A 15,064-nucleotide genomic window follows, 5' to 3' on the forward strand; every position below is an offset into this window, starting at 1 on the left:
AAAACCATGTGGATTGGTTATGCATTATTTTTGTGTAAAACCCGCTTTCTTCTTTTACATGCATACTTTTGATGTTCAATTTTGATCTATTTTATATCCATATCGCCATGAGGCACGTTCTAGGTACATCATGTTTTAAACACATGACGTTCTAAACACATGGCATTCTAAATACATCACGTTGTAGACAGATGACACTTGAGACACGTGACGGTCTAGACACATGACGTTCTTGACACATGACGTTCTAAACACATCATATTCTAGACATATCACGTCCTAGAAGGATACATTTCTAGACACAGGACGTTCTTGATACATGATTTTCTAGACTTATAACGTTCTCAACATTTTTTTTGGGGGGGGGGGGGGGGGGGGGGGGGATTTATTAACATTTCTTTTCTTGCAATTTTTTTTTTTTTTAGGAATTTGCAGTCTTGAGAATGTTTGACATATTTGAAGTCATCGTAAACGAACAATATTTTAGGTATATATTTTTTTCTAGCAACAGTATTTTTTAAATAGCATTAAAAAAAAAAAAGAATAGAAGGACAGACGTATCCTGGACACTGTGACATACAGACGTACAAAAACAATATAATGTATAATTTATTATGTTTAATTATTGTGAGAGTTCACAGCTTTTCCGCTGTGAACCCTAGTAAAGAATATAAGCATTAAGTGGTTCCAACTATGGGGCCAGGTAACCTTTGTGGCCTGTGGGTGTGTAATGGTAGCGCCTCTGACCGGTAATCAGGGAGATCTGGTGTTCAATCCCCACTCGATGCAGGTTAATATTTTGGGATCATTTTATAATTTTAATTCCATTAAATCTGTTCAAATTCTTTTAATACTCTGCATTACATAACGACAAGTTTAGGAGTAAACTCTGGTGTAATATAGAAATATGAAAGGTGTGTATTAACGAATGCCGGACAAAGCAATTAAGAAAAATACTAGAGAAAATCAGACAAAAAATTCAGCCTGCCTCGACGAGGGACCGAAGCTCAGATAACCCGGCAGGAATCGAATCAATATTTGTTCTCCTGACCAAAAACAAATCGAATGGGGACGATCTATCTATGTTCTGTTTTTTTTCTGTGACCGAGCCATTGGTCACATTTTAAAATGTGCTTAAAATAACCAACATAATGAAACGTGTTCATTGTTTTCGAAATATCCAACATCACATTTCGTTTGACCGTAGCCATCGTTATGTTATAGCCGTGTGAATCAAAAGGACTGGCAGTTTGAGGTCATTATTTGGTTTTTGCACCGCCTAGTGAGTTGTCGTTAGTAGAGCTCATGGTAACAAGTTATTTCATTGGTTGAACTATTGAATTCAACTCACGATTTGTTTTCTTTTGTGGCATAAGACTGGCACTTTGGCGTCATTTTTTGGTCAGTATCAGGCCATAACTTTACGAAGGCCAAGGTTTGACCCAACATGCGTATGTTTACAAATTTCATAAACAAAGCATGTGTTAACATTTAATGAAGAAATTAATGGACAGCAACAATAATCAGGTGAGCAAAGACTCGGTTGGACGAAAACCCTGAATACAGATCACTCCCATTGACCCAAGTCTCACATTCTTGACTTTGGATTCAATTTTTATCATCCATTTTATCCTGTCATAGTATGACCATTTTGGTGTGATAGGCCAAATATGGAATGTTTACATCACCATCCAATAACATTTGTGTGTTGATTCCCGACTGCTGATCCATAGGCACAGCATTCTGACTGGAGGTTTTATTTCACGCCATCAAATGTGCCCCTTCGCGTCAAAACGGTATTATGTCCGTATGAACTATTGATGCTATGCGTTTGATTAAAATACTCACAACATCTACATGCCAGATGAAACGTAATAACACAGACGACAATGTGTAACCTTAAACGTTTATAGCCTGATTACAACTAGTCATCTAAATGACAATTTAAAAGCAATAACAGAGCTGAGTGACGTTAATTTTATTCCTGATATACGAAGAAAATTACTTTTAGAGTCAAATTGGCCATACTTAAAAAATATATTTATAAATGTTTTAAAAATTAATTATTTATTCATCTATTTATTTAATTAACGTATTTATTTTTCTTAATTTACGAAACTAACCTCGCGATCCTCAACATGGGCATTTGAAGACCACAAGGGTAACAGGACAGAGTCATTTTCTGATTTTGGATGGGGTGCGGGAACGTATGCGTTAAATCATATTTCAAAGGATGTGTATACTGTTTAGGATATTTAAACTAAATAATACAATTTTTTTATTTGTTGTAAAACATTAATTAAGAATAAATTCTCACTTCTTCAAATTTTGTATTTGAGTTCAAAATAAACAAGTGATTGAAAAAAAATATGTGACTCTGCCCTTTCTTCCCCGAGCTCTTTATTTATATTTAGCGGACATTGTTTTTTAAAAGTTACCCTCGTTCCGCGCGGCATCGTTATATACCGTTACCCAGGCATTCCAATTAGGATTATAGATAATTCATTAAGCAAACGTCTGATGTCAACAGAAATCACCCTTGTTGTCCAAAGGTGAGCAAATATGAGGGTTAATAATCTTTCCCAGGGAATTTTTAAAAAAAGAAAAAGAAAGTGCCTGAAGCCGAGACCTTCCAGGACTCCTTAACCAGTCGCCAACCCCCCCCCCCCCCCCCCCCCCCCCCCCCCCCCCCACCCACCCACACACACACTCTCCTCAATTCTACCAGTTAAGTATAAAATCTGACATTTTAACATTTTATTACTGCACCATGTTCATCCCGGCATCATACCGTTTTGACAGAATTGGTAAGCAATGCTTTCTTCATTTAATTCAACCCAGTGACATGTAATTCTTTCTTAATAATTCAATACGAGCTGTCGCAAGCTGTAAACCGGAAAAACTTTCAACAAAAATGAATAGAATAGCTTAACAATTGAATACAAAATGCAAAACTAGAAAGCATTTCGGCTCCGACTCCCCTACAACTCGGCCAATAATAAAGACAAGACTTTTGAAAAAAAAAAAAACGTGATTATGAATCTTGAAATCCTGGCAACACCAGTATCGTATCGAACATGTTGGGGTTTTTTTTTTGGTATTAATTGTTTGCTGAAAAAGGAGCCGGGCCCAGAACGTTTATGTTACGTTGCTAGTAATATATTATTTAAGCTTTTAAATTCATTTTTTGTTGAATGTTTTGACTTGATTCAATAAGATGACAACGCACAATATCTATTAGCCAGTAGTATCGATACACGATTTCATCGTCCATTTATGTACAAATCAAGGTTGCTAATTTGGCGATTTTTTGAATTTCTTTGGCATTAAAAAAAAATAGGTTTGGAATGTTAGGTTTTTTTTCTTTTTTTTTTTTTTTTCAGATCTTATTTAATAGGCAAATCTACACTAAATTCACAAAATATGCACATTCCCAACCTTAAACTGGGAATACGTGGTGATTTTTTCCCCCTCAAACATAGACAATTACTTATGGCAGCGGGATAAGAAAATTGAGATTTATTTCCACTTTTATATAGGTGGCAATGGTACCGAGTTCGACCACCCGACTTGTTGTGTGGCCTTGAGCAAGTTACCTCGCCCTAGATCACTTTGCGACGCTGAACTGCGGCTAACGCCTGGGTAATTCCAGTCTTCCCTTGGAACAGATCCTAAAGACAAATTTCCCCTTGGGGATGAATAAAGTGACTTTTTAAAATTTTTTATAATTTTTAAAAAATATTATACACTTTATTGAAGAAGCGATGCCGACAAAGTTTGGCATTTTAAAAAGACCATTTAGCATTATTTTGGCATTTTATGCCAAAATTAATCTGGCAACCCTTGATAGAATTTGGTTCCGTTGTTTGATTGTCATATTTCTAATCATAGTTAATGTTATGTTCAATGTAAATATTTATAATGACGCTATTGAGTTAAATTCAATTCGTCACATTTTATTAATATTATAATTATTTGGTGCTATTTTTAATTCAGATTAGCTTGTAGATGTTGTTGTTATCATGCAAGCAATGCCTTGGTGTTGAGTTGAGTTTTTGAATGGTTACTAAATCTATTGTTTGTTTTTTGTCAATTTATATTACAAGAATACATATATGATAGAGATGTCATCGTTTATCGATTATTAAATCACATGATTGTATTACCTTACGTAGTATTTCACCATATCACCATACATGTGCTTGTAGATTTCTCCTAACAAGTCACTCAGTCAGTGCCCTCAGACCAGCCTCTCTAGTTTGCTAGGTACAAGGTGTGTATTAGAATTAATATGTTACCCACCAAGTCAAGACGGTCTATTATGTCGGGGTGTACCAGATTCCTAAAATCGACATTAACTTGAAAACGGTTCGGTGTAAAAACAAAATTTTGAAAAATTTAGAGATTGAGTAGTTAGAGAGACGACATTCACTCTTCTCCCTGGGGCAAAGAGATTCCAATAAATTGTCACTATTTACACTACATTTTTTTTTTGCATCTGGTTCATCCCGACATAACACAGTTTTGTTACGATTGGACACATGATATAGATTCTGAATAGTCTCCCTTACCTAATATAATCGCGTGAAATAGATTAACTCACCCATCTTTCCAATTAAGCGGGTGTTCCGATAAAACGGCGTTCCAATTACCCGCTTTGATTGCACTCCGTTTTTTTTTGTTTTTTTTTTTTTGGGGGGGGGGGGGGTTATTTTCTTCTTCTTCTTCTATCCAGTTGGTTCCGACATAACACCAGATTGACGCGTTGAGTCACATATTAGGGAGCAGGTACTTAACAACTGTAGGATAGAAATATGAAAAGGTGTGTATGAAACAGTGCCTGACAAAAGATCCAACCTCAGACCTCCTCAATCAGGGCAGGTTGATTTTATGAGGTGAATTTTTCTTTTGGTCTTGTAGTATAACGCTCGACGTCGGTCCATTTCGTTCAAACTGACTTCCATCTCGTATGCGCAGCTCTGGACGTATTCAATCCCTCGAGGAGGGGAGGACATAGACTCCTCGAAACTGGGAGAGAAGTTGCCAGGCTTATGTATGAGTATGAGCAAGAGGAGGCACTGGGTGGTGGCGAATCGACTTCGGTCGAGGTTCTGTCTCAAGGCATCGTCGCTTCATCTGTGAGAACCTGCAACCTGTCCCACATGTACGCATTCTGGACAAGAGCCCGAAACCGCAGAGCATCGAGTCGAGCGTTGCGTTGTGACTAAGCTTACGGCGGGTTCACGACCGTACACGAATGCGGCGAAGAATTTGCGGCCTAGATAGATCATCATAACATGGCAGTGTGACACCATTAGAAGCTGCTGCCTTCGGACAAGAAGGTCCAGAGTTCGAGTCCCGCTCTGAGCGGCGCATAGGTGAATGTTTGGAAAATTCTCTTTGCCTACATTCTTTTACCGGACTTTGGTGTAAAATAAGTACTAGCCATTAACAGCGTTTTCTCTCTCGGAAAAAAATGTAATACTTGTTTATATGTCCCTATTGCTGTTGGCTAGGGACTCATTGTAAATAGCTTTGAGCACAGTTGATTTGTCAAAGACCACATCGATTCGGTGTTATGTTGGAATGAAATAGACATTTGATGAGAAATAAAGTGTAAGTGTCAGATGAAAACAGAAAATGTCAGGGTGTCTCTCCATGTATGGCGGAATAGCTTAGTGACTAGTGTCACTGCTCGCCGACCCCCCTCTCCCCCCCCCCCCCCCCCCCCCCCGAGACCCCTCGTCTCTCTCCCTCCCTCCCTCCCACCCTCCCTCTCTCTCTCTCTCTCTCTCTCTCTCTCTCTCTCTCTCTCTCTCTCTCTCTCTCTCTCTCTCTCTCTCTCTCTCTCTCTCTCTCTCTCTGCCAAGCGTCCTTCGCTTTATTTCTCATCATTTGATAAAAAAGTGCCCGCTCTGTCTACACTTATTTTTTTCTTTTGAAATAAAATAAATTAAATGTGTATAGGGTAATAATATACCCATAGTCATTAATATTTATTCCTATGTAAATAACTTGTCAAACTATATGTCTAGTTTATCATCATAATATGTTTTATTGGTTAGTTCTTTTCGTCAACACAAATATAAATTGTATATTCATTTTATTAGATAGCAATCACCGCACACTGCCAAATCGCCTTTTACATTTTGGTCAGAAAAAAACACATCCTATTATCGTAAAATGGCTTTTTGTTACAGTACGGATTTGTAGTTTAGCGATATATAAATTATAATTTGAATCATTTCCCCAAGCAAGTTACATATTTTGATTTACCCAATATTTGCCATGTTTTATCTATGTCTTAATATCTATATAAAATTATGAGGCATGCATACTATTGATAGAGTAAGCATTATTTAAGCCGTTCTTGATAGAATGTCATTTGTCAATTTGACCAGAATAATTTTACTTCATGATTATAACCTAATATGTTTCCCATCGTCTCAAAGCGGTATTATGTCCTGGCTAGTCAGGTGTAAAAGAGAGAGAGAGAGAGAGAGAGAGAGAGAGAGAGAGAGAGAGAGAGAGAGAGAGAAGAGAGAGAGAGAGAGAGAGAGAGAGAGAGGCGGAGAAATATAGAAATCGAGATAGATGGATAGAGAAATAGTTATGAGAAAGATAGAAATGGAGAGAGAGAGAGAGAGAGAGCGAGAGAGAGAGAGAGAGCGAGAGAGAGAGAGAGAAGGAGATAAAGAGAGAAAATGAGAGAGAGAAGGAAAGGGAGAGAGAGAGAGAGAGAGAGAGAGAGAGAGAGAGAGAGAGAGAGAGAGAGAGAGAGAGAGAGAGAGAGAGAGATTTTAAAACTCAAAGTCACAAGAAATGTTAATTTGTCAGTTTAAGACATCATAAAATTCTTTCTTTTCAATAAAAGATTTAAAAAACTTAACCAGTCTCCTATTTTCTCACTGTTCAACCTATTTTTAGCATCTAAACCACCGGAATGTAGTACTGTTTCGAAGCGATGGGCCATATATATATATATATATATATATATATATATCGATAGATTAAAATCACCACCATCTTACAACCAACAGTTTAAATCTGAGATTTTAAAAAAAGTCTAGGACTTAAAACTTTTTGACAAATTGAGGCTGGCTTTTCCTTATCTTTGGATATTCGGTATGAAAAAAAAACAAACCCATTTATTTCTGCCCTTAATATGTCCTGTCGCCGGAAAACGGTATTATGTCGGTATGAAGCAGGTACCAAAAACTGGTTAGGCCTATAGTGAAGCTATGCGTTTAGCTAAAATACTCACAACATCGGCCAGACGGATATAATGTACCAACCCACAAAACTATGTGGAACCTTAAACGTTTATTAGTCTGATTGATACAATTTGGTGAAAACTTATCATTAAAATTGCTGGCTATTAACAATAACAAAGAGCTGAGGTACGTCAATTTCTATAGTTGAATTGACCAAAAATGTGATATATTATTTTTGTTTTCACTTTAACGATTGATGTCTGTTGTAAAGAAAAAAAATAATTGTAATATCGCTTTACATACGTCATGTCTCGGCCTATTGATGCTATTCGTTTAGGTAATAAAATAACAACATTCTACAATCGTATATTACATACCAACACACAAAACTATTTCTAACCTTGAACGTTTATAGTCTGATATAATAATTCGCTAAGAACTAATCACGAAGATGGATCTCTAAAGACAATACCAAAGAACTGAGTGACGTCAATTTCGTTCCTTCTATACTTTAAGTTCTGCTGTTGGTTAGGGACCCCTTGATAAGCGTTTTGATCACGTTTAGTGGAGATTTCACAATCGACAGAATGTCAATAAACGATAAAGGGAGTTAATTTTCGATATTAATTTTACACCAATTTACACGGTTCGGTCCCTTGATTAATGGACCGATTTCAAAATTGTGACCATTGATGTTCGTATGATACCAGAAAAGATCTAGACTAGTCTAGATACTTATTTTTATGTTTAAAAAAAATTCGAATTTGATAAAGAACATCTGTATCAATCCGACTTGCATCAAAATGCATAAATTTTACCTTATTTATATAAATTACCTTGTAAAAACGATGAGTAAGAATGTGGAATTACAGTTCTTGATCATTTCCTACATTATCTTAATCAGGCACTTTTGGAAAGACGTGGTCCCTCAGAGAGGAATAATTTAACCTATACGTATGTATTTTGTTAGTCAGACGTTTTATGATGCAAAACAAAAATGACATTATAAAAACTGTTCCTCGTCACTTGAAATGCTATTCGATAGATTAAGAGCCATTTACATCGAAAAATTACAGGGAAAATTGTAAATGAAAAGAATGCACAAACGCTTTATCCATGAATTATATATACACTACAAAATGAATAGTTAAAAGCCAAGCTCCGTGGTCCAAACCACCTCTACAATATGGATGGGTGGCAAATGTATAGATAGAATGCGCTTGGCCATCCGGAAGTATAACGGACCAACACACAAACTCTGTGTAACCATGAACGTTTATAGTCTGATAAATACAGTTTAGTGAGAACAACTCACAAATGCGGATGGCAAAAACAATAACAAAGGCCTGAGTGACGTCATCCGCATACTATCTATAAAGTCATTGTATGACACAACAGGACACGAAATGTTACATTCCGTATTAACTCTCTCCTAACCGATCATTTTCAGTATTGTCCCAAAATGGCAGGCTTACCCAGCAGAAAAAAAATGATTTTTAAAAAACTCAATCAAGCTCTCTATAAAATAATTTTATGTTCTTATTGATTAAACAAAGACCATTCTTCAAACTTTGTGATGTACAAAATAAATCTGAATCAGAATATTGTGTATTGTGTCGTAACAAATGTGGCGATTTTGCTGTAGGTGGTAAGGAGAGGGTTAACTATGTCGGATGAACTTTATACTTAAATGTAGTCCTTCAGAGCCATGAGGCCCATGGAGCCAGAGTCTTTCTCAGTTTCTATAGCGTGCAACAGATAAAACAACTGCTTGCTACCTTTAGGGTAGGACGCTAGTCTATTGCAAAATATTTTCCGCCAGATCTGACAGGTAGACAAGGTAGAGTCGGGGAGGTGAGGGGGTGGGGGGGGGGGGGGGGGGGGGGGGGATGGGGATGTTGTTTAACTCATGAAATTCGAGCTAAAGTATATTACGTTCTCATTACGAGTTCAATTATTTTTCTGACCGGTAAACTCGTCCTTCAAATATCGAATTATTTAAATGGCCCTCACTTAACAACTCTAAATCCTAGAATCTCGCGAGAGTACTTATTTTCAGGTTTAATAACCAAAATCAGTTATGGGCTCATTGTTCTAATGGAAAAAAAAAAAAAAAAACAGTAACAACGTAAAATATTGTCAATTATTGTCAATTATAACAATGTTAAAGCAAACTCATGATTGCGTTGTTATCAGACCTGCAAATGTGTACACCTCATGAAGTAATTAAAAAAAAAAAAAAAGGAATCAGCAAAATTGAACACGACAGCTTCAAAAAAGAACAAAATATCAAACATAAAACGTTTCGGTCTCAACCCTACTTCAGCTAACTACTAATACAACAAACACACACATACACCCACCTTTATATATATATATATATATATATATATATATATATATATATATATATATATATATATATATATATATATTACTTTAAAAGCCAGATTATAGACAGGAGAGAAATATCTAGCTCGTCCTTATGGTTTATCTAATACTATGAACTTGGAAAAAGACGCACTCGCTTGGTTAGCCTACTAAGCAGGTGCGAAATAATAGATCGGAATCATAAACTGTGCATACAATTTGCTTCATAATAATAATAATAATAATAATAATAATAATAATAATAATAATAATAATAATAATAATAATAATAATAATAATAATTGTAATAATAATAATAATAATAATAATAATAATAATAATAATAATAATAATAATAATAATAATAATAATAATAATAATAATAATAATAATAATAATGTACGATTCATTCCGACATAGTACCAGATTGTCACGGCGGATAAAATTAAGATTATTTGTGTCGTATGATTTTAAATTGTTGTCATCAATATTGTTTTGTTATCGCTGCTTTTTTGTTGGTGGCTTTTGCCACGATGCCTACAAAGTTTTTATAATTATATTAATTGTTAATAAAATTAATTTGATAATTACAAAACTTGTTGATTATATTTATTTGTTAATTTTATTTATTTTTAATATAAATAATGTTAAACATTGATAGTTATTTTAATTTTTTTTTAATTACAAATTTTGTCGTTGGATGTTCATGACATATTGCATGCTTTGATTCTCACAGTAATGTAGAATGCATTTATTTACTAAAGGAATTTATTAAATTATTAGAGAGCAATAGGAACAATATGTGATCCAACGCCTCAAAATGGTATTATCAGACCTGCGTAACTATTACGAAAAATTTGTAGAATTACGAAATTTTGGGTCCAATTTCAGAATTTCACAAGCATCTTAGGTCATTATCATTAAAACTTATTGGAAATAAAAGTTGATGCCATATTACATAATTTTAAGATTTTAAAGTGTTGTTCCTTATGATTATGAGGGTAATTTTTAAAGTTAACTTTAACTATAGCAACTACTAACTACAATTTGTACCATATCTCTTGAAAATTAAGATTTTTTTTTTTTTAATTTCAAGTTAGCAGGTCTGTAGTATTATGGTGGTTTAGTTGCCAAAAGATGAATTTATAATCATAAGTATGAAAATTGGATTTGTTTATTGAAGCAATGCCGTTGAATTCACTTAGCTTTTCGTTGTCGTTAGACTGCCGGTTGGGCGATTAGTTCCCACTGAAGCCACTCTAACTCTAACATTAAAGGTTACACATATGGTGTTGGCATGATTAGTCTGGTGAGCAGAACAAGTGAGTATTTTACCTATCGCTATCTCACATTTCTTGTCAATTGAGAAGTTGACTTTCAAAACATGCTAGGTCTCATTTTCATCATAGAGAGAAAACTGCATTTATTTTTTGGCCGAAGTTGTTTTTTTTGTTTTTCTTTCATCACTGTGCGGCAGCATAGTTTTGCGTGTTGGTTCCAATTATTTTGACTGGCAGATCTTCTTAGCATTTTACATCACTGCCAATTCATGGATGTTTGTCGTTTTTATTTTTTTTCAGTGTGTGACAAATTAGACTAGGCTGATTGTGACCTGTGTCTCAAAAACGGTATCACATCGCCGGGATCCAAAAACTATCCCAAATCATGTACCAAAAACTGTTTTTTTTTTTTTAAAAATGGGATAATGAATAGAAATATGAGATTTTAGTTTATGGCACCTTATACTTACGTACAATATTTGTCTATTGTTTTCACATTATAAAAAGGCAAGTTTTATATTTTGGAGGGGGTCGAGATAGCTCAGTTGGTAGAGTACTCGCTTCACACTAAAAGTAAAAGGGACCGAGATCGATCCCTAGTGCAGTCGAGATTTTTTTCTGACCCCCTCGTCCACCCAGCAGTGATTGGGTAGCTGGGTCTGTTAGATCTGGCGGAAAGCACGTTGCGATAGACAGCGTCCTATCCAAAGTGTAGGAAGCAATCCTTATTTCTGTTTCACACTATAGAAACCGGGATAAACTCCGGCTCCATAGGCCTAATGGCTCTGAAGGACTACTTTTTAAAATATATTTCAGACCATAAAGCCGGTTTTAGATTCTAAATCATCCCGGCATAATACCGCTATGAGGCGATATGTCACATTTGAAGTTAGGTTGCTGATTAGGTAGAAACCTTGTCCAAACTGCGCTGATGGAGCAACAAAAAATGAGATGAGAGAGATGACAATATTAATCATTGCTTTTATAATTTATAGTAAAGCAACTTTTTCTCACTGTATAAAAGTCTATCATTTAAAATCGTTTAGTAACTTGCCTTCCATTTCAATGTATTCATTTGCTACTCTTTAATACAAGGTAATACACTCGAGCACGGTTTCCTCGAATTTGCTTCTTATTCTATGTACCTACACGGTTTCCTCGAACATTTTTGCATGTCCTGAGAGGTTCGAGGCAACCGTGATCGAGTGTACCTATTTTATATATCATAAAAATGCTTCCTCTCGATTCAACAAAGACAAGCTGGATTTTCTTACCATTGTATGCTCAAATGTTTTGTATGAAAAATAAAGAAACTTAAAATTATCAACATTTTTGGTCATTCGTATTATTATGATGTGACCCAGCGTCTCCAGACGGTGGTGTGTTTGTTTTTTAATGGTTTTACGGCGCTTGCGGCACATTTAGGGTCATTTCAGCGCCAGTAAAAGGAGGAAAACGGGATAGAAAAAAAATCTAGATTCACAATAAAAAGCATACAAGAATAAGTAAGACAAAGAAGAATGGTAAAAATAGGAAACATGTGTGGTTTCCAAGAGCATACCATCAATGTACTGTACATAGTTTCAGATCACCTAGAGATTTCACCCAGACACAAGCAACAGGTCCCACTGAGAGGAACACACCCAAATGCTTACATTATACATTCAAAACACCAGAGCGATTTACAGGGTGGGGTGGGGGGAGTATCATCTTCCAAAACCAACTATACATTTTAGTTCCCTCCCAGCAAATCCAAATAATCTCATTCCAAGACAAACAGCAAGTTGGAAAACAGATACGTATAGGGGTACTGAAGACACAGTAAGCGACCTCCCTGCCCACTACGGGAGGTCGGGAACCCCACCCAGCAAGACCGTGGTATCTTGTCGGGTGACATTAATTATTCAGAGCGTTTCAAGCAGGCCCATGGAGCCTGAGTTTATCCCGGTTTCTGTTTTTGTTTGTTTTTAAGGGTTTTACGGAGCTTGTAACACATTAAGGTCTATCAGCGACAGTAAAAAGGAAGAAAATAGGATAGTAAAAAGTTCTAGAATTAGAATTAAAGCACCCAAGAAAAGGTAAGACAAAGGGGAATTGGTTCAAATAGGAAACATGTAGATTTCATGAGCACACTATCAAAGTACTAAGTTTGAGATCACCTAAAAGTCTCGTCCAGGCACAAGCACAGGTCCCCAAGAAGAGGAACACGCTCAAATGTTTACAAAACATAACAGAAATATGATTTATAAGGAAAAAAATATCATCTCCCAAAACTAACTATAAATTTGACTGTTGTCTTCTCAGCCAGGGTATTCCACCGGGCCAAGACATACCAAGTCATCTCATTCTAATTCTAAGACAAAGATAGAAAGCAAGTTGTAAAACAGATATAGGGGGACAGAAGACACAGTAAGTGCCTCTCTGCCCACTATGGGTGGTCATATCCCGGTTTCTATAGCGTAAAACGGTAATAGCAATTATTCAATTCCCTTCGGAGAAGACGCTAGTCTATTGCAAAGTACTTTCCACCAGATCTAAAAGACCCAGCTATCCTATCACCGCTGGGTGGACATGGCGCCAGAAAACTTTTCTTCCTCGGAGTAATAGTGATGCTGGAAATGGAATTTATTGACAAAAATATACAACTTAAATTATGGATACGGAGTGTATGGATGTCAATGGCATGCCCGGTCAAAAGCAAATCAATCACTCCATTATTACCTGTGCATACCTAAATCATTTGTTCTCATGATGACTGGCAAATGGCTGAAGTATGACTTGCTACCTTATTCAGGGATGTAAATGCAAACTTGAAAAAAATTCTGAAATTCTGCGAACTCATTTCAATAGTCTACATCGACTGTCTCAGTAGGTACCTACTTCGGAAAACTCCAGTGACACTCCAGGAATGAGGTGATAAATGGCCTTGTGATTATGACAAGATTTTTAGGACTTTTGAGTGATAACTCTCAGAATAAAATCCAGATTATTTTGTTTTTGGATGGATTTTAATGATTTATGTCTCCTTTTTGTCAGGAGGAAATACCATAATTTGGTGTTGTTCATGCTTAAATCAGTGCCCATTTAGTAAATCTTATCCTTATCTTTATGGATTAAACAGGGTTAAATTAGTTTGGGACAATGAAAAAAATCAGAATTTTGCAATTCTTAACTTATTTTCACAGCACATAATCCAACATCTAATTTTTTACATTAAAATTAAATTCAAGTCAAAATATTACCTCCAATGACTAAATGAATCTGACAATAATAAAAACTCTTATTCAAATTTCAACAGCCATATTATTACTAAGGCCAATTTTTAAATTGGTCACTTTCCGATATTTATCATTTTCTCAGGTCTCAAACCCTTCTGCTAATAACAAAACCAATTAGAGTACATTACAATTCCAATACATTAGGTTTAGAATTGTGTTTAAAAGCCTTTTACTTTATTGGTGTAGCTTTCAATGAGAACAAGCAAATTTGATTTTTTTTCCCCACCACTGTCAAAAGTTCATCGTAGTCTCAGCCAGAAATGAGACCCCATAGACATTTCTCACAAAGACCAAGGCTGAGGGAAATGCATCTTCAGACTTATTATGACTGAAATGGATTGCACCACACAGTAATTACTTACAGAAACAGAAATAAATTCCAATTGAGCCTTAGGAAGAAACTGTAACAACAACTTCAGAGCTCAGTCATCAATACTCGATGTGTACCCACCATCTTCTACTTTCGATTCTGATTCCATGTTTTGCTTCCGGTAAACTAAAAATAACCCTCCTTGTTTACACAACAGACGTGAATCTAGTTCCGAATTAAAATTAAAATAATAAGTTATTAAGGACATACATATGTGGTGATAGACCCAATGTCATTGTTAATAAATAAACATACTTTTTATTTGTTCATTTGAAGACACGGCGGGATGACTTGTTCCTTTCAATGGGAATATTCGTGGTTTGATTACGTGGGAGGAATAAAAAACTTCTTAACCTGATTATAAACGTTCAAGGTTACACCTAGTTTCGTGTGTTAGCCCGGCATACTTCCGGATGGCAATGTTGTGAACTTCTTAGCCAAGTGCATACTATCTATAGGGAGATAGATAGGAGATCAGATACAAGTACAAGCAGCAAAAGTGACTTCTCCGCCCAACCCAAGTAATAGTAGTTTCAGCGCCAGTAAAATGAA

The 15,064-nt window shown here is 35.7% G+C and overlaps 1 protein-coding gene across 2 annotated transcripts in view; it reads left to right on the forward strand.

Annotated features, from left to right (window-relative positions):
- LOC144963128 (uncharacterized) overlaps nucleotides 1-2,368 on the forward strand; it is a 30,130-nt gene extending 27,762 nt beyond the window's left edge. For both annotated transcript variants that reach the window (XM_078896796.1, XM_078896797.1), the window contains exon 9: nucleotides 1-2,368. This exon is cut by the window's left edge and continues 1,427 nt beyond it. The gene's annotated coding sequence lies outside the window, so the exon portion shown is untranslated.
- Nucleotides 2,369-15,064: the final 12,696 nt, after the last annotated feature.

This window comes from Berghia stephanieae, chromosome 1 (assembly GCF_034508935.2).
Source record: "Berghia stephanieae isolate SIO BIC M18660-M18661 chromosome 1, UCSD_Bste_1.3, whole genome shotgun sequence".
Taxonomy (NCBI): domain Eukaryota; kingdom Metazoa; phylum Mollusca; class Gastropoda; order Nudibranchia; family Aeolidiidae; genus Berghia; species Berghia stephanieae.